General features: G+C 37.4%; 1 protein-coding gene across 4 annotated transcripts in view; it reads right to left on the bottom strand.

Moving 5' to 3' along the window:
- The window catches only part of LINGO2 (leucine rich repeat and Ig domain containing 2), a 325,390-nt gene that overhangs the window by 148,178 nt on the left and 150,937 nt on the right, over positions 1–26,275 (bottom strand). For 2 of the 4 annotated variants that reach the window (XM_026866621.1, XM_026866622.1), the window contains 2 exons: positions 23,154–23,196; positions 14,259–14,416 (listed from right to left, as the gene is read on the bottom strand). The gene's annotated coding sequence lies outside the window, so the exon portion shown is untranslated. Of the gene's footprint in view, positions 1–14,232; positions 14,417–23,153; positions 23,197–26,275 lie in introns of those variants that run through there. The other 2 variants (XR_003400192.1, XM_026866624.1) reach the window with 2 other exon arrangements.

Genomic DNA, 26,275 nt, shown 5'->3' with positions numbered 1-26,275 from the left:
CACCCCCATCAACCAGAAATCATTCAGCATTTTGTAAGATTAAGGACAAATTAGTTGGAGTTTCTATTTTTCCATCAAAATATATAAAAAATCCACTCTGGGTTAAGTCAGTAAATATTTTTAAATAAATATAAAAATTAGTTTTCAAATCATAAATGCTTTCAATGTTCTAAATTATATGTTGTGGTGTATCTGCTTGGCTGTGAACGTTCAGTTTCTACAGTTCAGTAGAGCTATTAGACAAGAAGCTTATGCCTATTTATATTCTAATAAGATCTAAGGCTGGTTTCTTGTTTTCATCCTGCTGCTTTTTTTTGAATAGTTACTCATGCCTAAAGGCAAAGAAAATCAGAAATTCAGGACAATAACAAAAGCAGATGACATCTCTGTGGAGTGGAGAAAATGTAAAATAGTACATAGAAGTAGAATATTTGTTAGAATACAATAAATATATTTGTCAAAATATAAAAAAAATAATTAAAATAAATAAAATCAATCTATAATTTTAGAAGTTAGTGATGAGACGTTTTCAAAAGATTCTGTTTCTATATCCTGAAAGTATCATACTAGTTCAGTTCAGTGGTACATCCAAGTCCACTCTCTGGAAGTGTCTGTAGGGAGAACAAGAAAGGAAGGATACTATCCACAGTTGAGTTCTCCTATCATCCATAGCCAGTGGATTAGTACCTCCCTGCCTAACCCCTACGAGCTATTTACACATTTGCTGATCAAATGTAGATTAATTCGTTCAAAGAATACTTCAGTAATTTTTGGTGTTGCAAACCAGAGACTTTGACTTAAAACTGTTTTCTTGGGGAGGTTGTTTTGTTAATACTTTGATGTTAATTATTTTTTACTGTAACCTGTTTGATACATTATGTAAAACAAACAAACAAAAAAAGATAGAACAACATGGCATTATGTCTGATATTACGTTTATGTTAATTTAACAAACCAGAAAAAATTATTATGACATTCTAGTTTCTCACAAGATTTCCTACATGCTATTCCACTCTTTATTACTCATAAGGAAGACAAAATATTGGCCCAAAATAATCATAGGCTGGATTCTATGTACACATATAAAATCAACATCAGATGTTCTGAGGCTTTATTAAGTTTGACTTATTTTTCTCTGTTACACAAAAAATGAAAATATAATGTTGACTGTAGTCTGTCTTTTTATCCAAAATAATTTGTTTACTTCAACAGAAAATTAGTTTCATTCTCAAGCCATTCTTTTTCATTTTACTGGATCTCTTTTTGCAATAAAATACTAGTACATGCAACGAGAGATATCAGCATCTCCACCTTTGAAAACAATGAAATTATGTTTAGGAAATCTACATAGCTGCAACACATAGATGCAATAGTGGAAGTGGAAAGAAGAAGAAAACATCATGGTTTATATTCAAGGGTGTCTCATAGTGAAATTTTCTATGAGTTTTTCAAATTTCTAAGTAAAATGGAATAAAAAAGAAAAAAAAAAACCCCAACCCTAAATGCAAAAGCAAACACTCAGCAAACATTTCACTGTGGAAAAAAAACCTCAGACGTTCAAAACCAATGGCCTTCTACTCACTCCCAAAAGAGTAAGTGCTCCCAAATACAGCATCAAGCCAATATCAAGTAACTATCAAGCTAATATTGAGTTAACAGAAAGAAACCTGCTAATGCTCTCTATGCTTCTGGAATACCAGTCCCCAAAACAGTGATAAAAATTCTGCAGTTACGTGTTGAAACGTTTCTGTAAATATTAACTCCCTCTTTGGGTGAGATCCAGATGGTTTAAAGCTACTGTGGTTCCTCAGGCCACACAGCAGGAAAAAAACTATGCAAAGGGGCAGATGGCAGCTAGACCGACCAAACTTGGGCCTCACTGACCACATTTCTCTGTCCTTGTATTAAACAGCTGCCATAAGCTCATGAGAAAGAATAGGCAGGCCAAAGAGTTGTTCAGAAGTGAGAATTCGAAGGCATAGATGACTTTATTGCCAGGTAATGATAGAGGGAGCTTTCTACCTCTAGATATGAAATTGCCTGAGGTCAGCAATGACTGAAAACTGTGACAAGTAGATGGCTGCTTTGTGGCCTATAGGAAATGAATTGGTGGCCTCATTCCAGTTCTCTATCATAAAACAATTACAGTTAATGCTGATTGACATCTTTGATTGCAATCATGGCTGAGAGGCCAAGGCTGAATGAGCCTTGAAAATAAACTGCCCTTCAACCCAAAAGAGTCAATCCTCCAAGCCAGAGGTGAGGTACATGTTAGACTGAGAAAAATGCACCTCTTTTTGCTCGCTCTACAGATAAAAAGTTTGTCTCTCCTACTAAACGCCAGTGCCTTTACTGCTTTCACTTGAAATGAAATAGAAAATGGAAGTCCTCTGGGAGGGTTTAGTCAAGACTTATTGCGCATCAGTCTTTACTGATCGTATTCCAGAAGTATGCATATTTCAGACAGTGAGGTCCTGTTGTGCTAAATGCTGCGCAGATGCCGTGCCCAACAGTCCCCTCTCTGAATTCCTTGCCATCAAAACAAATGGGACAGATTTGGCAGGCAAGAAGCACCATTACCAGTGTTTGACAGACAGGGCATGAGGCTCAGTGAGACAATGTGATAAATCCAATATCACGCAGGTAATGTGTGGCAGAGAAAGGAGATGAAACAGAGGATTGGGTCATGGCTATAAAATTGAGTTGATACCAAATAATTCTGTGTCACAAATATTTCATTACACATTGTGTTTGTGGCACCACAGAAGAAACATTGCAACATTGTCTATGTGTTTGAAGCTGTTCTAGCATTAGTGATGTGCAATGGAAATGAGGAAGGTTTCAAGACTAAATCTAGATGTAATAAAAAACTAAATTCCTGCCCATCACTTTTGTCTGTGACTGTCTAAATCCCATCCCAGATACACCCAGATCAGAAGATTTTACTTAAGCACTTGTTCTTGAACTTGGTAAAAGATTACACATGCAGGAAGAAACCCCAAATCTCAAGTTCCCCACTGTTTACTTCACAGCAGAAAGGTCAGTTTGCACTGGCTATGTAAAATATGAGTAGCGGTAAACACATACATTGATTAGCATTTGAAAATGTCATGCTATTAAAATAACAAGAAAAAAATGCAGTTAGGAGTTAGAGTGTTTCTACACAATGCATGCTTAAAACACGCTTCTTCTGAAGTAGTGGGAATTGAGAAAGAACAGAGTTGATGTCTGTAGGGTGCATGACTTCGTGTTGGCAGCTGTCCTTGTCTGAAAATCCAAGGATTCAGCCTTCTCACCACCTTCTGACTTCAGTTATCATGCATGGGCTCCGTTACTCCTCGTCTTAGATAGCATAGTACAATTTCAACTCCTAAAATAGGTATGCAGGAGCAAAAATTCACAGCACTGCTTTTCCAGTGGGCTATACTGAAGCATTTCAAGCACAAGACTTGGAACAACCTGAGGTAAGCAAAGAAAGATCAAAGAAATCTAGAGGAAAGCATGCTAATGCTCACATGAAGCATACACAACATCAAGCTGAAATTTACTTAATCCATCTGCCTTTTCCTCTTAAAAGAGTTTTTCACTGGCCTTACATTTTGAGAGGTTAATCAGTTGTCTCACTGTACAAATGGGAAGGAGTTCTATCCTTTCTGAACTGTTCGTCACAAGAAATTCTCTACTGAATAACTTATGAGCCGGAAGTGTCTCTTCCTGGGTTACATTCACATAATTACTGACAGTCTGTTTAGTTCAGTTTAAGATGTGGCCACTTGTCAGCTGAGATGTAAAAACTGGGCATGTGGATGTTCCTAGCCCTTTTTGGTTGCAAGGTATAATAGGTTAGCTTAAATCACCTTCATAATTTATATAATATATGATCTTAGAAAAGGTAATACTATATTAACTAAATACAAAATGAATGGAGAGGTCCCTAAAAATCTTGCCAGGCTAACAGGATGACATGTGGCAGGTGACATACCTTTCTGGCACTGCTACAATGAAAAGATTAGAACATTCCTACCCCTTCCTTACTATGATTCCTGCTACCAGTCCCTGTAGTTTTTTAACAGAGGATCAAGACCAGGATCGGTTTTCTGTGATTCTTCCTATAATATATGTGCTAGCTGGAGGGACTTTCAATAGTTTTATTTATTGATGATAATAAAAGAGAGAAATAGGAAATCCATCCAGTTTTTAAACAAATCCAAATAGATTAATAGTATCAGTACATCATGTGAACACTAAAAAGCAGAGAACAAAAATTTAAGTTACCATTTTCAAGTGTCATTCTAATAAAATCACATGGTAATTTCAGACTTAGACACAATATCTGAGAGTCTAGTTAAAAGATGACATAGAAGCAGAAACATTTCAGGCTTACCATGAAAAAATATGACTGGTTTCAGATGATAATGCACATATCTCCATATGCAAAAAATATATTCTTATAGACAGTACTGTCAATACTTGAGTCAAACACCTAACCAGTAAAAAAATCTGTATGAGTCCAATGGACTTTGAATCCATGGAGTTTCTTATGCTTTTGAAAATTTATCACTAAGGAACCCTAACTCCAGTGTTTCTCTTTTCTCTGAGTAGATCTTCTTAGAGTGGATATTTCTACAATTTATTTTTTTAAAGGAGTTAGTGCCTTCATTATGCTGTATTACTAAGATACCTGAAAGCTTCTAAATGTATTATCTGCAGTTCAAAACAAGTTATCTTAGGCTGTCAAAATGTAGGTCAACTGGAATTCTGTATAAAATTATATGAATTGCAAGGAAAGAACATATTTTAATTTTCCTGTTGAGATGCCATTTACCCCAGTTATGTGAGTCTTTCAAATTGGCAAACACTGGTTCTTAAAAAACAAGGGAGATGTATAAAAATCCACATGTAAAACAAATTCAGCAAATCTGCCTTTTTTCCTGCTATATAAACAAAATGGAAGGAAGTAATGTGACATTTTGTAAATTAAAAATGTAACACAAAGAAATCCTTTACTTCAGCCAAATATCCCTTAAAGAAGGGCACAAAAAGAAATATTTCTTACAATTTTACTTTATGTAGATTAAAAGGAAAAAAAAAGTACTGGTGTAAGACTCAATAATATACCCACTGACTGATAACATATACCATCTTGTAGACTAGAAATATAATTTTCCTTCTCCATGAAGACTTACTGGGGAATCATTCCAATGTTAACATTACGGCAGTTTGTATCTTCATGTGAGTTAAGAAGTGCAAAAGTTGTGTTTCAATGAATATCTAATGAAATCAAAACATTGTTGAAAAAATTTCTATGGCCATTTCTTACATGGCTTTGAAGATGCTGAACAGCTGATGAAGCTTAATATAAGTACTGTGATTAGTTTCTTATAAGTCAGAGTAACATCTATATCTGGATGCTCATTACTTACAAAACATGGCTCAAAACAACAAATATGGTTCTAAGATACAAATCTATCACAGAATTCATCCCATTGTTTGTAACATGTTATGAATTTATCTTAAAAAATTTAAAAGTTCACAATTCAAAAGATTACAGCAGTAGGCTACCTGGAGTTCATGGCACAAGCTGTAATTCATTGCTAGCCTTGGCATCTTTTTTAATGGTCTTATTATTTGATTAAATTGTCCTTCAAATTGAAAGAAATTACTCTCTACAATATGTCTTACACTCCTGGTAAGCTTAAAAAGTAAAATATTCTGAAAAGATTTCAGAAGTCACGATAGACAAGACTTCTTAGACTTTGTCACACTGGTTTGAAAATCTTGTCCTAGCCTTATGCAGATTGTATAATGAGACAATATGTCCTGGGTAAAATATACCTAATATGCAAAACATAGGTATACACAGCACATTTGTTATAGTGACAAGAATAGCAACAGATCATATGTTTTGGCTCAGTTTACTTATTTAAATGAACATGGATCCAAAATTTATTACATCTCTCTACTTCTGACATCAAAACCCATATTCCTGCTACTTGCTTCGCGATTTCACAAAATGATATTTCCAGAGACTGAGCTATGGGAAATGTTCATGATCTACAAATGTTTGAATGGTTCTTTTATTAATACGCCAGGCTCTGGAAGTTTTTTGGACTGAAGAAGGCTTGCATATGATCTTCTATTTTGTATGAACAAGATATGATTTTGGAATATTTAGTCTAAAATAAACAGTTGAGAACTCAAGAAATATTACAAATTATTCTTCAAGAAAATTCTTATAAAGCAGTATCACTGATGTTCACACTAATGTTCAATCTAATCTGAGGCACTGTGGGGAAAAGATCTCTTCTGATTTTTCAGAGTCATAACCTTAGTTAGGTGTATAAAATTAGTTTAAACAGCAACACATGGCCATTTTTTGTTGAAATTCCCAGTTGAGGGATGCATAAACAACATATTTGCATAAGGAAATAGCCAGCTAATTTTCTACTAGGTCACACGAATGACTAAATACCTGATTTGTGTATATACAATGCCCACTTGTAGCCGTATTAAATACATGCTAATGTATGAATGCAATTGTTCACCTATAACTTTGAAAATACTGTTAATCTGGCAAGAATTCTAATCACGATTTTTATGCAAATCTGAATAGTTTTAACAGTGTAATCTGCATGTGAATTCAGCTCCTTCTAGACTACCTATGCTCCAGAAATGGAATTTCTTAGGGTTCCACGTTCGCAATTAATTCAAAAGTTGTCATCTGTACTGTTTTCTTCTTTCCGGCCAAAGTTTTGAATATTCAAGACAATGTTCCATTTAAGTGACAAGGTTCTGGCAGCCGGGGGGCTGCAGGGGAAGTGTCTGTGAGGAGAGGGCACGGCAGCCCATGCTGACATTGCCAGTTCCAGCAAACTGCAAAGCAGACCCACCCTGGTCAAAGCTGAGCCCGTAAGCTGATGGTACTGCATCTGTGATAACATAGTTAAAAAAAGGGGAAAAAACCTACAGGGAGCTGGGAGAGAGCAGTGTGAATAAGTGAAAGACAGCTCTGCAGACAGCAAGGTCAGTGCAGGAGGGCGAGGAGGTGCTCCAGGAGGCAGAGCAGGATTCCCCCGCAGCCCGCGGCGCAGGCCGTGGTGAGGCAGCTGTGCCCTGCGCCCAGGGAGGTCCATGGGGGAGCAGATCTCCACCTGCAGCCCGGGGAGGAGCCCACCCCGGAGCAGGGGGATGTGCCCGAAGGAGGCTGTGACCCCGCGGGAAGCCCGTGCTGGAGCAGGCTCCTGGCAGGCCCTGCGGCCCCATGGAGAGAGGAGCCCAGGCTGGAGCGGGTTTGCTGGCAGGAGCTGTGACCCCGTGGGGGACCCACGCTGGAGCAGCCTGTTCCTGAGGGACTGCACCCCGGGGAAGGGACCCACGCTGGGGCAGGGCGTGAAGTACTTTATCCCTGGGGGACGGAACATCATGCTGGAGCAGGGGAACAGTGTGAAGAGGAAAGAGCAGCAAAGTGTAATGGAGTGACCCCAACCCCCATTCCCTACCTGGCTACAGCACTCAGAGGGAAGAAGGTTGAAGAGTTGGGAATAGAGGATTGAAATTGAGGTTAGGAAGTGGGGGGGGGAAGGGATGGTGGGTTTGGTTTTGTCTTTATTTCTCACTATTTATTTTAATTGGCTATAAATGAAATCAATCTTTAAGCTGAATGTTTACCCATGACTGTAATAGATAAGTGATCTCCCTGTGTTTATCTCCATCTATGAGGTTTTTTTAATCTTATTTTCTGCCCCTGTTCACTTGGAAAGAGGGAGTGAGAGAGTGCCTGGGTGGGCATCTGGCATCCAGCAAAGATCAACCCACAGGACCATGGCAGGTTAGCTTTGGAGCAACTACCACCTCTGAGGTGAAACTCCTGAGGTGTTTCTCCCCACTGTATGCAGCAACAGTGGGACTAACAGAATCAGAGAGCAGAAAAAAATTCCAAAATACAAAGAGAATCCAACATGCTCATCTGCTTTGCTAGCGGAAAACTACAACAGGAAAATAATAGTAGGATTAACCTTCTAATTTCACAGAATCAGTTACAATGAGTCATTACTTTGTCTTCCAACTGCAAATGTGGTTGTTAGTGTGATAGAGTTACAACACAAAAAAGATGACAGAGCAAGTCCAAAGTTCACATCACAGACTAATTAAAGGTATCTTTACAAAGTCAGTGGCCAGAATTTCTAACACTGTCATGCATACATTTGAATGCACTTTTGTGCATACTAGAATAATATATAAAGTCAACTATATAAATATATAAACTATATATACACACCATATAAAATATACATCTTGTAGTTATGCCTTAATGTAAAGTTAGTTCCACAGCAATAAAGGTGTAGAACATTCTCAAAATACTTCTTTGGTCTTGCATTCCTCGAAGACACCTAATTAAAGTGAGGAACCAAAAATACTATACTCTATTAATACTAAAAATAAACTACTGATCATGATGAATGGCTATTTGATATGAGAACTTCCATTATTTTATTGTAGTCTGCTGCTAAGCAGCCCTTTCAATTTAATTCTAGCAGTCCATGAAGTAAAGTAGGTGTCAAGGTCCAACAATGTCAGATCCTAGTCTGAAGTTTGTTTGAATGACTGAAATAAAAATAGTCAAATAAAATATTGTTGTTCATTGTACAACATACGGAGTCATATGTATTAATGTCTTACAAATGTCATATAGTCTTGACCTCAATATTCAAATTAAGAATGATGCTTAATAATATTCATAATATATATATTTCCCTGAATTCATAGGCCTCATCCAAATAATGTGCGTTGCAATATTAATATTTTCATTATTAGTATTGTTTCTGCTTTTTGCAGAAAGTTATTTTTACTCACAAAAGCTCCTGAATACAGAATTTGCTACAAGATACATGAAATTTCACTTGTCAAACTACAGAGATTGCAGAGGACATTTTAAAGGACATTCTACTGTATGACTGTATATTAGAGGTTTTCCCTTCCACCTCCTGCATTCTTTGGAGGAAGAAATGATGGATATTATTGGACTGACATGGACAGCCTATCTGAAGCTGCTAAAACCTATCATTTCTAATGCTTTAATTTAGACACTTCCTAAAATGCATGTTTATTTGATTGACTATGAGATATTGTACACAACTAGTTTAGGAGCTTTATATCTCAGTGTACACTGGCTGCTAAATATGTTTTCTTGTCCTGTCTGCAAAGAACTGTCCCTAACTAGAGTAGTACCATCAAGCTGTATCACAGTAAAATAGTCTCTTGTTCATTCCCATCTCATTATAGAACGAAGCTCTTGTGATCTCAGATGTGTGCAACTATAAGTTTCTTTACAATGTCACAACAGATGAGCCAATAAGAAAAGCAAATGTACACAAACCCCGAATTGTAAAACCATAGAATTGTAAAGACAGAAAGTTCAAAGTGTCATTTGATTTTGACAAAATCCCCAGACCATCAGATTACAACCTAAACCTTTGTTATGTACAGAAATGTCCTTGAAAAAAGCATGGGCTTTTTTTAAAGGTGCTTATGGCAGGGTATTCTAATCCAAGTAAGATACTCAGAGAAAAAGAATAAAAGAGACCTTTATATAAATGTATATGTATCTACACATATTGTGTAGTGAATGGTTGGGAACTAGAAGGAATTACTCAAATAGCTTTGAACTTTTCTTGACATGGATTTGGTTCTTTCTTTTTGCCTTTTTTTCTTTTCCATGTATCTATTTCTGTAAACTGATGAACATTCAGAGGGTTTACACATTTCAAGAAAAGTATTAAAAGGAGGCTTAGATTCAGGCCACTGATTGCTAACCTGATCAAGATGTGATTATTTTCTTCTTTCCAGCTGCACCTTATTTTGTGGCAGGAAGAAGTCAGAGTGTTACAGGACTTCAGCTTCTCTTATCAGCAACAGGATACTTGTGTTGACATACTCAGGATCTTCCTAAGCCTTTCTCCTTATCTGTCATGGCTTTGTCCCATCTATTTCAGAGATCCTCTATAATGAAACAATTTTGTTAACTTTCCCTAGGAACTCATTTATTTTTATTAGCGAGCATGTTGGTGTTAGGTACATTTGACTTCCTTTGTTGGCCTGCTGAACTTCCTAGAGAACTGAAATATAATGATTGATAAGGTGATAAAGTGACAAATACAAGGATAAAACCTGAGAGATAAACGCTGAGTAAGAGAAATAAAATTCTGAAAAAGTGACATTGTTTTTAATTGAAACATAAATTTGAAGAACAGGATTATGAGATTTCATTTCAACAGTGTGTATGGGGATGAGTTTTAAGAGGCACAAGCATTGGATATTGACCCATTCTGAGCTGATTTGGCCACAAAGTTGTATTTAAGTAATCTAAGGGCAGTAAAGGCCCAATGGGATTGGCAGTCCATAGTAAAAGCAGAGGAACGGCCAGTTGCAATATGCGCAATTCTGTTTTAAGGAAGTACCACCTTATCCATCCCTTTTCATGTTAACAGATGATGCTGATCAAGCTGTATGAAATTTATGTTTGTCTGCCCATCAGTGTGGTGGGACCCTTAACGGAGCAGATAAGAGCAGGTCTGAGCTGTCTTTTTAGTACTCAGGAAGGTTGGGCTAGACCATCACCACTTATTCTGCCTATTTTACACCCTCAATGCCCACACTCCACAACAGTCAAGGGCAACTGCTGTGAGAAGGCAATATCCATGGGCCATGTTCAGAGATAACTTCTGACTTTCTTGTCCACCTTCAACAGTGGGGAGATGGGAACAATCTTCTGACTTGGCAAACGCTTTCTTTCCTCAGACTGTGGAGTTCTTCCTTACCCTTACACTTTTCCATTTCATTTATTGCCTTAATGGAAGGCATTAAGGTAGCTTTCTCTTCCTGTTACTCCTCCTCCTCCTCGCCCTTTTCACACCCTTCCATGTCAGCATACTCACCTATTCCCAGTTGGCAGGGATGCCACAGAGGGCAGTTTCCACAATCCATTTGCTCACATCATAAGCTATCAGAAGCAGAAAATTCTGTTAAAGGACTGAAATGGGGAAGAGAAGGAGAAGAGAACAGAGAGAAGTGGAAGAAATCATCCTCCATTTTCCAGTGAGCCAGTGTACTAATAGGATCAGTAAATGTGTATTTTTCTTCAGGCCTGTCCAGAAAGCACAGTGTATTTTGTATATCGCATTTAGCTTTGTTGTGAATAGTAAATGCAAAACTTTCATGATACAAACAAAACCTTTTGGAAGGTTTTTCATTTTTCTTTAGTACTCATGGAATTATTCTCAGTTTGCCATGCATATTAGTATTATATTTAAATTTCTATTATGCAGAAACTTTAAAAGGTGTACACTATTTATTGAAAACAGAATAAGATATTCTGAGCTAGGCTTGGTGGAATCATTTTGTAGCCGTATCATAAGAGTCTAAAAACAGCACTGAAATTTCCTGACAAAGACTTTACCTTCCATACACTAACAATTACTGCTGTTAAACCAAAGTAAAACAACCTTTCCCTGCAAAGAGTCCCCACAAAACAGTAAACAAAGTGCCTTGTTTTAACTGTTTGAGGAGTCAATTTAAGCTTTCATGCACTGAAAACAGTCTCTGAGTTGTGTGTTAGGTGGCTAGGGTTGCCCCTGTTCTCTAAAAAAAGTGCTGAGCCTTCATAGGATAGCAAATTCACAGTGCCACTATGAAAAAGTTAAGGGGGAAATAGGAAGATCTTGATTTGGCAGGTAACATTTTCCCACTGCTTCTTGCAGGTTTTCCAAGTTCATAGCAAAAAAATAAATTTAAGGATGAAGTCGGAAGTCAAGGTTTTGTAGATCATGGAAAAAAAAATTTTGGAAATCATGACAGCAAACATTTTTTATTGCCTGGTAATGCAGTTTAAGACTTTCAAGAAAGGATTCCTCCCACAAGCTGTTTGTAAAGCTCCCAATTTTCTGCCCATTTATTCAGTCAGCAGAGAAGCATGGAAAGCTACGCAGCTGGAATCATGGTTTATCCTTTGATGCAAATGGTGAAAAATTTGAACCCTTACTGAGATGAAAAATGTAATGATGTTTTAAATATATTTAGTTTTTATAATACAGACCACAAAATACTTCTACATATGAGTGATAGCAGAAAGAAAAAGCAATACTTTCTGAAAGGCAAAAATAAGAATTTCATGTTTCTTTTTGCTCATGTTCCACATACCACACACTCTCTAAGTTTAGAAGTATAATTGACAGTCATAGCACTGTTGACGTCTTTTTAATAGCTGACTCTTCAACTAAATAATACAAAAAAAATTCTATTAAAAGTGGATAAGAATCTGGGTCTTAAGGAGATAAATATTAGTGAAGCATAAACAATGCTAATTCAACAGTGATTCCAACTTTATATGAATATTATCAGAATAAAGATACCACAAGAAATACAGGCCTATGAAAAGAATACTTTATCAGGCTGGAGGTTTTGATAGGAAACTAACATGAAGATCGAAACACAAACCAATATAAGATGCCATTTTAAACATTTATTTTTTCTAGGTCTACATCAGCATTGTGATACAGAATTGGGGAATCTTAATGTTGAGCTGTCACACTATTTTTGAAGCTGTTAGTCATCTTATTTCACTTATTGGTACACTTTTTTCTCCTTTCTTTTCTGAGCTTTTCAAGGTTAAAAAGCACAGTATTTTATGCTGATTAAAATATTTAAAACAAACCTGTTCCTTAAATCACTAGTTTTGAGTTCAGAGGACAATTCAGTTGCAGCACTAAATAGCCAGTAAAATGTATTTTTCCACTGGTTACAAAAATAATTCTGTTGTAAATAATTTGTGAAAACAGGCAAAGCACAAGGGTAGTGTAGCTATGATATATACAGATACATCTGACCTGCACCTATCTAAGTGTACTCCAAACAATGTCTGGAAAAAAGAATGTAAAGATAGCTTTTCTCCACTTATGTGCAGGCTAGCTTTTACCAATGAGATCATGTCTGGAAGTCACACAGTCAGGATCACAAGGTACAGTGTCATCTGAACATTGCTATACTGCTTCCTGACCCAAACTGTATATCTGTATGGTTCCACTCACATCGGCATAAGCTTGGAATTTGTGCACCAGTATCTATTGCTGCCCCAGACATACTCCAAGACATCTTTGAATATAGTCTTGGTAAAGAAAATATCACTCATTTTCCAAGCCAGAAAGGAAAATATGAATATGTTCACCCTTAAACAGCCATAAGCATGAGACTTACATACCAGCAAATTGAGTCTTAATTCAGCAGTTTAGTTCTTTGCCAGAGTGCCATATTGCTGTATAGTTTCTAAGATTTTGGCTTCAAAAGAGTAAAGCTACAGCAACAGAAAAAAAACCAAACTGAAATAGTTCACTCTTGTGAAATATCCTTGAAAAACACCTCTGTGAAACATCCATCAAAATCAGACAAGGTAGGCCTATTTTTGGTAATGTTTAAATGTGCTCATACCACACAATTCTTTATGTTAGACTAATTGGTTTCTACAGGTTGTTCTAAGGAAGAGATAGATTGTTTAGACAAAACCGGGAATCTTAGTTGAAGACGAAAGGGAATTCTCAGGATCTAATAACAAAACAATATATTATGCTAAATTAGTCTTGAAATAAATATTCACTCAGGCCCCAACTTCATACAGGTAACTATTTTAATGTAACAACTTACATACTGGCTACTAAATTGCTCTGCTAAAGTAATTATTTACATTTTTTTCCATTGCTTTCACAGTGGTGCAGTTCTAGAGTGTAGCAGAGATCCATTAACACAATTTAAGGGAAATAAGTCAATCCCTTTATGCCAAAAACATGCTTTCTGTAAAGAAAACACCTTACTGCAAAAACCAAAGACCTGCTTAGAACTGAAATGGCAATGGACATTTGCATTTGTGCTCATGGAATAGAGATTTTTGTTTGGCACTTAACTAGGACTGTGCAAATGCTCTAGACTAACAAGCTGAAATAAACATCTGCTTAACACAATTCAGTGAAATGTTCTTTGTGTTTCCCTTCTGTTTGTAGATACATGACTAAAATTTTATTTTAACCTGATTTCTAATCATATTGCACTTATAAAGTAGCAATTTTTTTGGTTCAAGTCACAGCTACTACTCTAAGATTATAATTAAGAGGAAACCCTGCTAGAAAGAGTCAGTGATACATGATTCCATAAACACCTGCAATTGAAATAAGCCTGGAAACTGTCAATAAGCAAACTGACTTCAGTAGACTTACCTGTTTAATGTTTTTAAAAGTTCAATACTTCCTCTTTACCATACAAATCTTTTAACCACTGGGTGAAGTCAAAATAGAGCACTTGATCATGATAATCCCAACCTGTCAGGGACAACAGCATCTCTCATGGCACCACACTCAGAATGCTTGAAACAAACCTGGAAGACACAGATTTTCTTACATTTTAAGTGAAATATACTCAACCATGTTCTAGGATGAGGAAACATGAGCACTTAATGGATGAATACTTTATAGAGGAGTGAGTGAGTACAAAGCCATAAATATCATCTAGTAAACATCAAGTCCAGAGACTACAACGCTCATGTTCCAGAGAACCCATTTGTGCTGACTATATGCAGCTCTGCTGTACTTATTGACCCATCAAAACCGTCAGGATTAATAAACAGTATCTTTTTTAAAAAGTGCCGCTTTGCATACTTAAACCTGTAAGTCTGTTTTGCTATGAATTTCAAAAGAAAGATCATATTCTGAACCAATAAGAATCTTATCTGAGAAATGTTATGGAAAGAATTCAGTAAAATTTGTTGTTCCATGAGAGCTTTGCTAGGTACCATTCCTGACCGTATCTTTAATAGAAAATGCAACCTGTAAATGAATGCAATGCAAACCCACACAAATCTCATGACCCTCTTTTGACTAAGAAAAGGCATGCAGACAAGCAAAGTATTCAGGTGACATATTTCAACATGGTTTTAATGCAGCCAGGAAAATTTATAGTTTTATCTAGCACTGCTTCTGTACAGTTTTAATCTTCCTTGAGAAAATTTTCTACCATTATAAGTACCTTTAAATCATTTAAGTTAATACTTTTGTTACAATCTGTAAATGTATTTTTTTCAGACTTTAAATTACAGTGCATCTACCTCCTTCACTAAAAAGATGATTAATTTAGGTGAGCTGAATTTGCTTAATAAAGATATTTTCTCATCTTTGTTCTCTGTCATGGAAATCTTCAGGTCAGTGCACAGATATCATGAGGGATAACAGATGGCATCCAGATGACAGCCAGTTCATTCAGAAGATACACTGCTCTGGGCATTCCTTAGGAGTCCTAACTTGTTATTTTAGTCCCTGTTGAAATTTAAAGAGTGACTGAGCACTACTCCTAAACATCTCCAAAATTCTGTATGTGCCCTAACTTTTCCACTGATAGGAATGTCTCCTCAGGTGTTGCATATGGTTTTTAATAGAGAGAAGGAAAATGTGTGCACAGAGGTGTGTTCTAGTGCATACAGGTGTATGCAAGATAAAAATGAAATATTCTACCCAAATTCAGAAATATCCTAGGTAAAATGACAGTAGATTTCTTGTCTAACTTTGCAAAGTATTTCACAAGTGGTTTATCATAGAGTATGACTTCTCAATGAATCAAATTTATTAGACAGCAACAACAGAGGTAAAACCAGTGGATCAAAAGAGAAACTGTTATTCAACATTCACCAGTCATTAGTACTTTTAGAAAAAGTTACACAAACAGAAGGTATTTCTAAAAACGGGGACAAGATCGCACTTAGCCCAGTTTTAAAGTGAGAGTTCAGTGCATCTGAGGTATGATGCTTCACCATGAAAAACAAAGTTTCCAAGCATATGAAATTTATAATATCTTTCACAACTTCACATGGGAGAGCAACCACATCCAGAGTTTAACTAATCAGGAATCACAGTTTTGATCTTTCATCATACACCAGGTCAGATGAATGCAGGAAATATAAAAGGTTAGTGGAATGTACTTTGGAAAGTGGCTGAATATCTTGCATTGAGATATTAACGTATCTTTTCCGTCCAATCCAGCACATGCAGATCAGTCACCGATTGATGTATGATTCTCCATGATCAGATGCAGAACTGAATTTTAGTGAGAGAGAAGGAGCACACTAACACATCTCAGACTAATTCTCCCAAACTCCAAATACATGGGGAAGGGTGTGCTTTCTTTGCTTATGATTTCCATAGTGACATCTCTGATGGGGCAGCAAGACAGTTTTCCCTCAGTGTAATATCATAGACACACACATAAAGCAGTCTAAACAAGAAGTAAAGCTTTCATTAATAGCTTCCAGAAAGACAATGGAAAAGTTCTATTCAATTGTTGTCATGAAATTCCCAAGATATGTCAGACTGGGTATGGCTGAAGTTACATACTTCAGATATTCCTCAATATTTGCATGATATTTTTGCTTCTTACACTGTAAAGAGAGCAACCAGCTGAGATTTTAGATTTGGATGCATAAGGATTTGTATGACCAAATTGAAACAACTTTGATCTTTAATGCAACTGAGAAAGACAAGGTAATAAGATCAAGGGATAAATCAGCTGGATAAAGGACAAGATCTCCAGAAACTAGAATTTGCTAATAACATAGGCAGGGGGTATTCCTGAGTCAGAATAAGGGAAACTGGACTGAAATGGAGGCAGAATATATGGGGTTTGTTATTAAGAGAAGAATTTATGTCTGATCTTGGCCAATCACTTCTCTGAAGAAAAAGAAAACTCCTTAAAACTAGGACAACTTGGAGTTATAAAAAAGACCTAAGCCAATGAGTTCTACTTTTCTTTAAATACCAAAGACGATGGAACAGGCAAAAGTCCTGCAAATATGCTAACCCCAGTTCACACATCTGCGCAGACAAAGCAAGATCATTTGTTACTTCAGGATACCACAGAACAAGATTCCTCCTTCAGAATGGTCCAAAGCCTCCTTTCACCCTACCTGAGTGTGAAACATAGGTCAGTGCTTTAAAAACGGTGTACGCTCACCTACAGAAAGAGACAAAAAATATGGAGCAAACTGTGTACAAGGCAATCACTGGTTGACAGTTGTCAACAGAATTTAAGGACGAAAGTCAAACGTGGCAACTGGTGGCTTTGCATGTTCTCTTGTAAATAACTTAGCTGTGAAGACATTGTTGAAAAAAAATAACGTGAAGGAAAAGCTGTGTTTGATTAGTTCCCCTGTTGTGCTGGTTTTGGCTGGGATAGAGTTAAGTTTATTCACAGTAGCTACTATGGGCTATGTTTTGGATGTGTGCTGAAAACTGAGTTGATAATACAGAGGTGTTTTCATTACTGCTGGGTAGTGCTCACACAGAGTCAAGGCCATTTCTGCTCCTCACACCACCCCACCAGTGAGGAGGCTGGGGGTGCAGAGGAAGCTCTGAGGGGATACAGCCAGGACAGCTGACCCCAGCTGACCAAAGGGATATTCCATATCATATGATGTCATACTCAGTAATGAAAAAGCTGGTGAAAGAAGGGGGGACCTTCAGAGTTACAACATTTGTCTTCCAAAGTTAATGTTCCACGTGATGGAGCCCTGCTTTCCTGGCTTAGCACCTGCCTAATGGTGGGAAGTGGTGAATGAATTTCTTGTTCTGACTTACTTGCCTGCATGGCTTTTGCTTTACCTATTAAATTGTCTTTATCTCAACCCACAAGTTTTCTCACTTTTACCCTTCCAATTCTCCCCCCACCCCACCAGGGTGGCATGAATGTGTGGCTGTGGGGTGCTTAGTTGCCTGTGGGGGTTAAATTACAACACCTGTCAATCCTGTTTCATAGGCCAGATCCACCATGAAAATCAAGAGAGCAAAAAGGTACTAACAAAATTCAGCAGGAATAAAAGGAGGTGAGGTCCGCAGAGAAATTTCAGGTATTGGGGAAAGAATACTGAGCAACAAAGAGAAACAGTGTGACAAGAATTCAACAAGATTTATATAAAATAAATTTAATTAAGATTCAACACAAAATGGGGGAATGGAAAGAAGAATTGAGCAAACTATGATGTCATTTCTGTGTATAGTGTCTGGGATGTCTAAGAAAAATTTGGCCAGTCATTGGACACAAATTCTGTGCTGAAATACTAGATGCTGAAAAAAAGTTGATATGACAGCTCAACAAGGTATCATTTTCTAGAAGAGGAAGGACTCAACACTGATAATATCCACTGCTTGACAGTAATTTTTTGTCTCAATATCTAAGCCAGAGATTTGGATCGGGGAAGCTCATAAATGAAATTTAGATTAGTGTGAACAGTAAAATCCAACCAGTTAATTGATTGTTTAGAAATTACATTGCTTGTCATCTTCTCAAGAGTTATTGTAGTGGATCCATTTGTGTTCACTATCTGTATTTTACTCACTTTTCAGGGAAAAAGCTGATTGATTTTCCAGGGTCACCTCCTCTTGGGGTCATCCATTGCCACATACAGAAGACAAAAAAAGGTTTCATGAGGCCTCAGTAGATGAATTCCTGACTAAAAGAAAACATAAAAAGGAAGCATGCAGGAGTTGGAAGCAGGGACACTGTCAGAAGTTGCAAGAATAGGGTGAGGACAGCCAAAGCCCATCTGGAGTTGAGCCTGTCAAGGGATAAGAAGGGCAATAAAAAAGGCTTCTACAAGTAGATCAGCAGTAAATGCAAGACTAGGGAAAGTGTGGGACTACCTCCAAATGGGGAAGGGGGTCTCATGACCAAGGACACAGAAAAGTCTGACTTGGTGCCTTTTTCATCTCGTTCTTTGGTGTCAAGAGAAACCTTCATGAATCCCAAATCCCTGAGACCAGAGGGAATGCTGGAGCAATGAAGACTTACCCTTGGTGGAAGAGAACCATGTTTGGGAAACTTAAAAAGCCTAGCCTTATACAAGTCCAAGGACCCTGACAGGATGTTCCCAGAAGAGTTTTGTGAGGAGTATGAGAATGTAAATGTCACCCCTAACTTCAAGATGGGTAAGAAAGAATATCTAAGGAACTACAAGCAGATGAAGCATCTCATCCTGGAAATCCTTTCCAAGTCCATAAATGACAAGAAGTTGACTGAGAATAGTCACCACAGCTTATGAAGGGGAAACTGTGCTTAACAACTTGATAGCATTCTATGATGGGATGATGAGCTTGGTGGATGAAGGGAGAGCAGTGGATGCTGTTTTCCTCAACTTCAGTAAGGTTTTAATTACTGTTTCCCATAATATCGTCATATACAAACTGGTAAGAACAGGTTAGATAAATGCATAGCAAGGTGGACTGAAAATTATCTAACTTGCTGGACTCAAAGGGTTATGAACAGTGGGCAAAATTCCAGGAGAAGGCCATTCACTAGTGGTTCACCTCACGGCCAACACTATTCAACCCAGTTGTGAAGAACTGGACAATGGACAAGAGTACACCCTCAGTAATGTGAAGATGATATAAACTAGGAAGAATTGTTTAATACAACAGATGGATGTGCTACCATTTAGAGGGGACTCAACAGGCTGAAGCAATGGCTCAAGCGGAACCTCACAAAGTTCAACAGATGGAAATGCAAAACTCTGCTCTTGGGGAGGAATGCACCAGTACATGGTGGGGGCTCTGGAAAGCAGCTCTACTGAGAGGAGCCTGGAGTTCCTGGAAGACAAGCTGACCATAAGCCCGCACAGTGCCCTTTGCAGCCAAGGAAGGGGGTTGCATTAGGAGGGGTGTTGCCTGCAGGTTGAGGGAGTTGATCCTTCCCCTCTGCTCAGACCTGGCGACACACACATGGAGTGCTGGGCCCAGCTCAGCCCTCTTCAGTACAAGAGACAGGAAGCGTACTGGAGCAACTCTAGCACAGGGCCACAAAGATGAGGGACCTGAGCATGTCTCATATGAGGAGTGGCTGACAGAGCTGGGTCTGTTCAGTTTGGACAGAAAAAAGGCTCCGGGGGAATCTTATCAATGTCTATAAACACACATCAGGAGGGAATGAAGAAGGTGGAGTTAAACTCTTCTCAGTGGTGCCCAGTGGCAAGGCAAGAGGCAACAACCTCAAACTAAAATACATTAAATTCTGCTTGAACATGAGAAAACATTTTTTACTGTGATGTTGGTTGAACACTGGAGTGGGTTGCCCAGAGACTGTGGAGTCTCTCTCCATCCTTGGGCCTAAGCAACCTACTCTAGCTGATTCTGTTTTGAGCAGAAGCACTTAACTAGACTATCTGCAGAGATGCCTGCCAGCCTGAACCACTCTGCAATTCTGTGAAATCCTATAAAATGATTGAAACAATGAAAAAAAAAACATTAACAGCTTTTGCTTACTTCACAGTACCTTGAAATGTATCAGTGTAATCATTTTATAAGAACATATTGTTTTATAGCAGAAGAAAGCTTATTTTTTCTCTACTCTGCTAAGACAGTGTTTCAGTGCAATAATATTAACTGACTTTTGAAGTCACAGACATTCAGCAAAACTGGCATTTAAATAAAGAATCTGCACAAGAAGAACATGTCATTATATCCAGCCCTCCCCCAGCTCTATTTACGTAGACAGGTTTAATATTTAACATCAATTTAATTCTCTACTTGTTCATTTTTACTATTACTGCAGTCCAATTGTTGAAAGTGAACTGAGATAACAACACAGGAGAGAGAGTAAAGCTAAAGGCTGGAGAATACTTTTAAAAACACAGTCCCACAGAAGAAATCCCTGACAGTGTGCTACTTAAGGGGAGCTAGCAAAATCAAACAAGAAAAGCACTCACGACAAGCCTACACCTTCTGTGGCATTTCCACCATAATGAAAACAAAATTAATAAATGAAGGGGTTACATTTTGCACTCTCTTTTTTTTCAGGTGTCTGTGACTGAAGCAGAACCTAATTTCCACATATTGAGAGGCTTTATAATATCACTGGTGACAGCAGTCTGCCCTCTCTTACTTGGCAGCTTAGGCTCTGTGATGGCCTCGAATCCTGCTAAGGTTTGAGAATTACACTGCTATTTGGTGTATTTATTAGCATTTTGCTAGTCTTTTTTTGCAATGTCATGACTATGCCTTGGTCTCAAAGAAGAAATAAGGGATGTGAGGAACTGCTTTTTGGCTGGCTCTGGAGAGAATACTCCAGGTGGGGAGATACTCAGAGCTCCCCCTGTTATTTATCATGTATTTTTCAGTAGTGCTAATGGAAAAAGAGGACAGTATCAGAGGAGTATATTGATGTACCACACCATATAAATGCATAAGACACTAACTGACCCAAGGGTTTACCATTTCAATCAAGAGCACAGGCAAAGGATGGGGAAAGAGATAGTGGAGAGAAAAGAACACAGATGCAATGAATATAATATTAGATCTGATGACTTGTTTTAAATGTTGTTATGGGATTTTCAGTCCTTTCAATGAGTTTGTGTCAGAGGTGATTTCAGAAGTAGCAACAAAACCAAAGAAGAAAGTGGAAAGGTGGTAGAACAAACAGTGGGTATTTTCAGAAAAGAAAGTATCTCCTTATAGGTTTGGGGGACTTTTTGAAGCTATGGTGTGGGGTAAAACAAAATTCAGTGTTGTACCGATAACATATTTATAGGCTGCTATAGTATATGTGTGCTCACAGATCAGTTTCTAGCATTAGATGAAAAGGCTATAGGCTGCAAGTTTCAACTGTTTTAGGAGCATCATTTGCCTTTGCAGTCCTGGTTATTGGTTTGGGAGACTTGACACCAGCTAATTGTTGCACGGCAGAATCTGCAGTCCTGCGAGTAACATGGCTGTTCCTTCCCCACAACTTGTTTGACTTCTGTCCTCCCTGACCATCCAGCAAAACACGTTAATCAAATCAAAATTACCAGGATAGTCATCTACTGAGAACTGGCCTGAAACCACTGAAATCATGTTTCTAGCAGTTATCAGAAGTTAATCTGAAGGTAAGAGTAGCATGCCAACTAGTTCTATTAGGTAGCAACACTGGAGACAGGAACTTTTCTGATTAGCACTGCTGCATGAAAAGTGTTACAACTGACTGACCTGGCTATTTTTACTGTTGTTTGGTTCACTGCCTGTTGGTGCAATGGAATCAGATTTTCTTTAAAGTGGCTGAGGTGAGGTGCATCAGAGCAGCAGTCAATTGCTCTGAACACTAGCAGCAACTCCAGTGGGTCATGAACAAAGCATATTACCTATATGTGTGTAAATCTTTTGCTTCATGTAACAGTTGTGACACAGCCCAGTCCCACCGGAGATACTGCATGAACAAAAGCTCTAAGCATGAACATTTAGTATTTCTGACTATGATGAGACTACCAGAAGAGACCTGGTAACATACATATAAAGAAAGGGGGAGACCTTTGGCAATAAATCTAGCATGGGCTGAAAAGGGCAGGGATTCCTCAAAAGTCTTTTCATGCCTTGAAGCATGGAAGTGTGTAGCAAGCATACCTGCAGGATAATATAACAGCGAATAATTCACTGATTAATTCTCCAGCTGCATGCATGTGTGCTGTCTAACCTCTCTAGCCCCTCACAGTGCCCAAGAAACTGCAAACATGAATGAAGAGCACCAGCAACCATAAATTCAAATACTAAAAATGAGGAGGATAATTTTGATTTCAAAAATTGCTGCATTTTTATATGCTAATTCCTGCGTCTCTGAAATTCCTTTTTTTTTTTTTTTTTTTTTTTTTTTTTTTTTTTTTTTTCCTTGATAGTCTTGGATCTAGAGCCTCATTTTATATAAAATGGAAAGCTAAAGTTCTAAGATAATGAGTTGTAGGAACTTGAGCTTTGATGTACATTCTCTCAAAACTAATGTTCAATGCCAAAAAGCTTAATAAAATAATGCAGAGATTGCACTACTTTTTTTTTTTCCTTTTCATGTTTTAAGAGTGGAAGTCACAAAACAGAACAAAACTGTTCTATGCATTTAAGAATGGTGAGATATATAACCTGTGATCAGCTTGCCATGGTCAACCAGAACACAATATACATCTCAGGTCTTCCTTGTACAAACCCAAAATCCTAATATTTGTAAACAATAAGACTAAAACCATTTCACCTTTAACTTTCATGCCACACAACTGTAAACAGTAACACAAGACATATTCAGATCAAGTTTTTTTACTACGGAAAGTATAAATAACATACCTTAAGACTTAGTGGGTTCAAGTCCTGGAGATGGTCACTGCACCTTTGGAAATAAAATTCACCTATCAAAACTTTTGCAACTAATTTAGCTGAGAATAAAGTTCCCCATTATTTGAAATCTTTTACTTAGCACAGTTTGAAAGCTTCTTTAGTAACAAGCAACATGCTCTTTTCTAACTTAAAGCTGACTTCAAGAGATCAGTGTAATTTGTTCAGTCCCTCAGTTCCTCTTTTGAGGTTTCTGAGAAGAAAGTCTAGTGTAATATACCCTCCTGTCCACTCCAGCCTCCCAGCCTGAATTTCAGCTCATTTTGTATTACAAAGCCTAGCAAGAAATCTTTCTAAAGCAACTATTTTATGAAGCAGGAATCAACAATATTTTGTACTCCCTCTGCAGCACTGGTTACTGCAGCAGCAGTTAACCAAAAAAATGTTCAAAAATAAATACCAATCTTACCGATGAAGAAAATAACATACCTATCACCAACCTCTTACTCAGCTTTTTTAGAATGAAGGGGAATATAATGACTGGACTTCTGGTTTACTAACAGAGGTGTCAGCATACTGGACAAAGCATTTTAGACAGAGCACTGGGAAAAGCTTATTTTGCACAGGAACACCTTGATAAATCTGTTCCCATTCGAACTTCTGTTATTTGCAGTTATTATGTGAAAGACATCATACTCTTTCCTAACTCTATTGTGGAAGAATCTCTGGAGCAGATCCTTTGCTCCTTGAATGATTTCAGAAAAGCGATAGCAATTTACAGTGTTGGAGGATCTTCTCCCTTGAGTTCAAGACATCAAAGCCTTGTTGTCAAACAGACAATTCTGGCATACTTTTCTGGAGATTAGGAAGGACTGTACTCTTATGGTAGCCTTTCCTTCTTTCCTTGCCATCCCTTGTTCACGTCTACAGATCTCTCTCTCTCTCTCTCTCTAGATATATATATATACAGACCTATGTATGTATATAGCACTGATATATATTTTCAAAATACTGGATCAAAATATTTATTTAGTTCCCATCCCTTTTATACTTTGGAATTGCTACATCCAGTTTTCTGGAAGTGTGAAATTACCTGTCACACCGGAAATATGGGCTCTGTAGTCCAAGTACTATACTGCCATTCTACTACAGAGCTTGTCTTATTCCAATATAACTAGTACAACCATTTTATTCATCTTAATTTCACACGTTTAAATGCTTTATAGCCAAATACACAGCTTACAGGGACCAACCAAGATATTTCCTTTAGGTTCGTGTCATTAAATGATCTCTGTAGGAACCACCACAGTGGTGTAAGAATCAAAGCAACCTTTTCTCTATAACTTCTGCTTTATTGTTGAGCACCTGCAACAACCTGATTTGTGACTCCCTTGTGAGAGGACAGAAGGCAATCCAAAATGCATGCATACTGAATCTGGCCACATATAGGGGTTTTGCAGATTTGCACCATGAGTGACTCAAGATTAATCTCTAAAATTCCAGATCCTACCTTATGTCATTCCTAAATCTCCAGAAATACTCAGTTTATTAGATAATCCTGAAACACAAAAGTGATCTCAAAGAGAACATGTTGCTTAGGTAGCTAACTAAAAAAATAATTCACATATTTGTGTCTCAATGAAATGCTTATTAGAGATAAATTCTGATTTTTCAGTGTGGCAAAAGTACAGTTTTCTCCTCAAACATATACTTGTGTGTAGAGATCAAGACACCAACATTTATTTCATTTTAAAGACAATTCAATTTCTGACAAAGTAAATTTAGACAAGTACTTTTACAGAAAAACCTTTCCAAATTTTACAAAGGTGTTATTTAGCAAAAAAAAATAAACTAAAATTGCTGATTTGAATTACTTAGCTTAAAAGTGTATCTAATACAAATGCATTAATGACAGGGAAGTAGGTCTTCCTTCTGTGTGGAATGATTTGGGAAAACAATGAGAACTGTTGCAACAGTAAGAAAATGCCTTCTTTAAAGTAAGGACAGGAAAGGTAGAAAGCGTTTGTAGAATATATTTAAGCTGTAATTCATATTTATTAGAATACATATGTCTTTGCCACCTCATAAACAGAGAATTTAGTGTCTTGTCAGGCTTCTTCCAGTACATGTTACAGACTTATTTTAAATCCATTAATCCCAAACAGATATCTATCAACTCTTTTGCTTTTTTTTTTTTAAAAAAAAAAACCCACAACTTGGGGTAAAACCTGGGGTAAAACCCCCACAACTTCATATTATCTACAAAAGGCTTTCCAAGCATTCAGAACTAATGTCATAAAGGTAGTTTAGACTTCAGATGATAAAAATGTCTAATGATAAAAAATGCCAGTTTTGTCTGTAACCAGCTGAAGTCAATGGAGATAGATTACCAGTGACCTCACAACCCTTGGTCCTTAAACTCTCATTACATTATTTTTGACAATAATGGAATTCTGTTTGACACAACCACATTGAAGTTGGTGCTATCACAGCTCCAATAATCACTGATGTGAAATTAGCTGACACACTTCATGTAGTGATGACTACATTACATTTCTCTAAGACACATCACTCATTAAAATTTGCATGTATTGTGAAATATTTGATTAAAAACCCCCCACTTTCATAGACTTAAAACAATCTCACAACAGACCAACATACTTCATGCACCTAATCAATGTATTTCTTCTCAAGAATTAATTAATTCACTTTCTGGATCAGTTTATTCAAATGCAAAAATAGAAATCCTGACTTGTAAAAATAATAGACAGATACATATATCAACACATCAGGTGGTGGGATTAATTTATACCAAGGAGCTCTGTTCACAGTCCATTACTGGATTTTATTCTGTCTGCTAATAATGACCAAATACCTCCTTGAAACAAAATTATGCCAATGATGGAGTTGAGACAACTTAGTGTCAATGGAAGAATGAGGGGCACAAAATCAGCTTTGCTGAATCATAGACCATCCTGTATAACTGTTCAGTTGACTGAAGATTTTCCAGACCTTATCTGTCTGAAAGGAAGACAGCAGAAGGAAGCCAGGCTCAAAATCAGAGTTTTGACCATTCTACCCAAATGGTTCAATGACTTCAAATAACTGAGATAAGGGGGGGGGGGGGGGAAACC

The sequence above is a fragment of the Athene cunicularia genome (assembly GCF_003259725.1).
Source record: "Athene cunicularia isolate RWA chromosome Z unlocalized genomic scaffold, athCun1 chrZ_part3, whole genome shotgun sequence".
Lineage (NCBI taxonomy): Eukaryota > Metazoa > Chordata > Aves > Strigiformes > Strigidae > Athene > Athene cunicularia.
The sequence above is the reverse complement of the archived record's forward strand: the minus strand, read 5'-3'. Positions and strand labels throughout refer to the sequence as shown.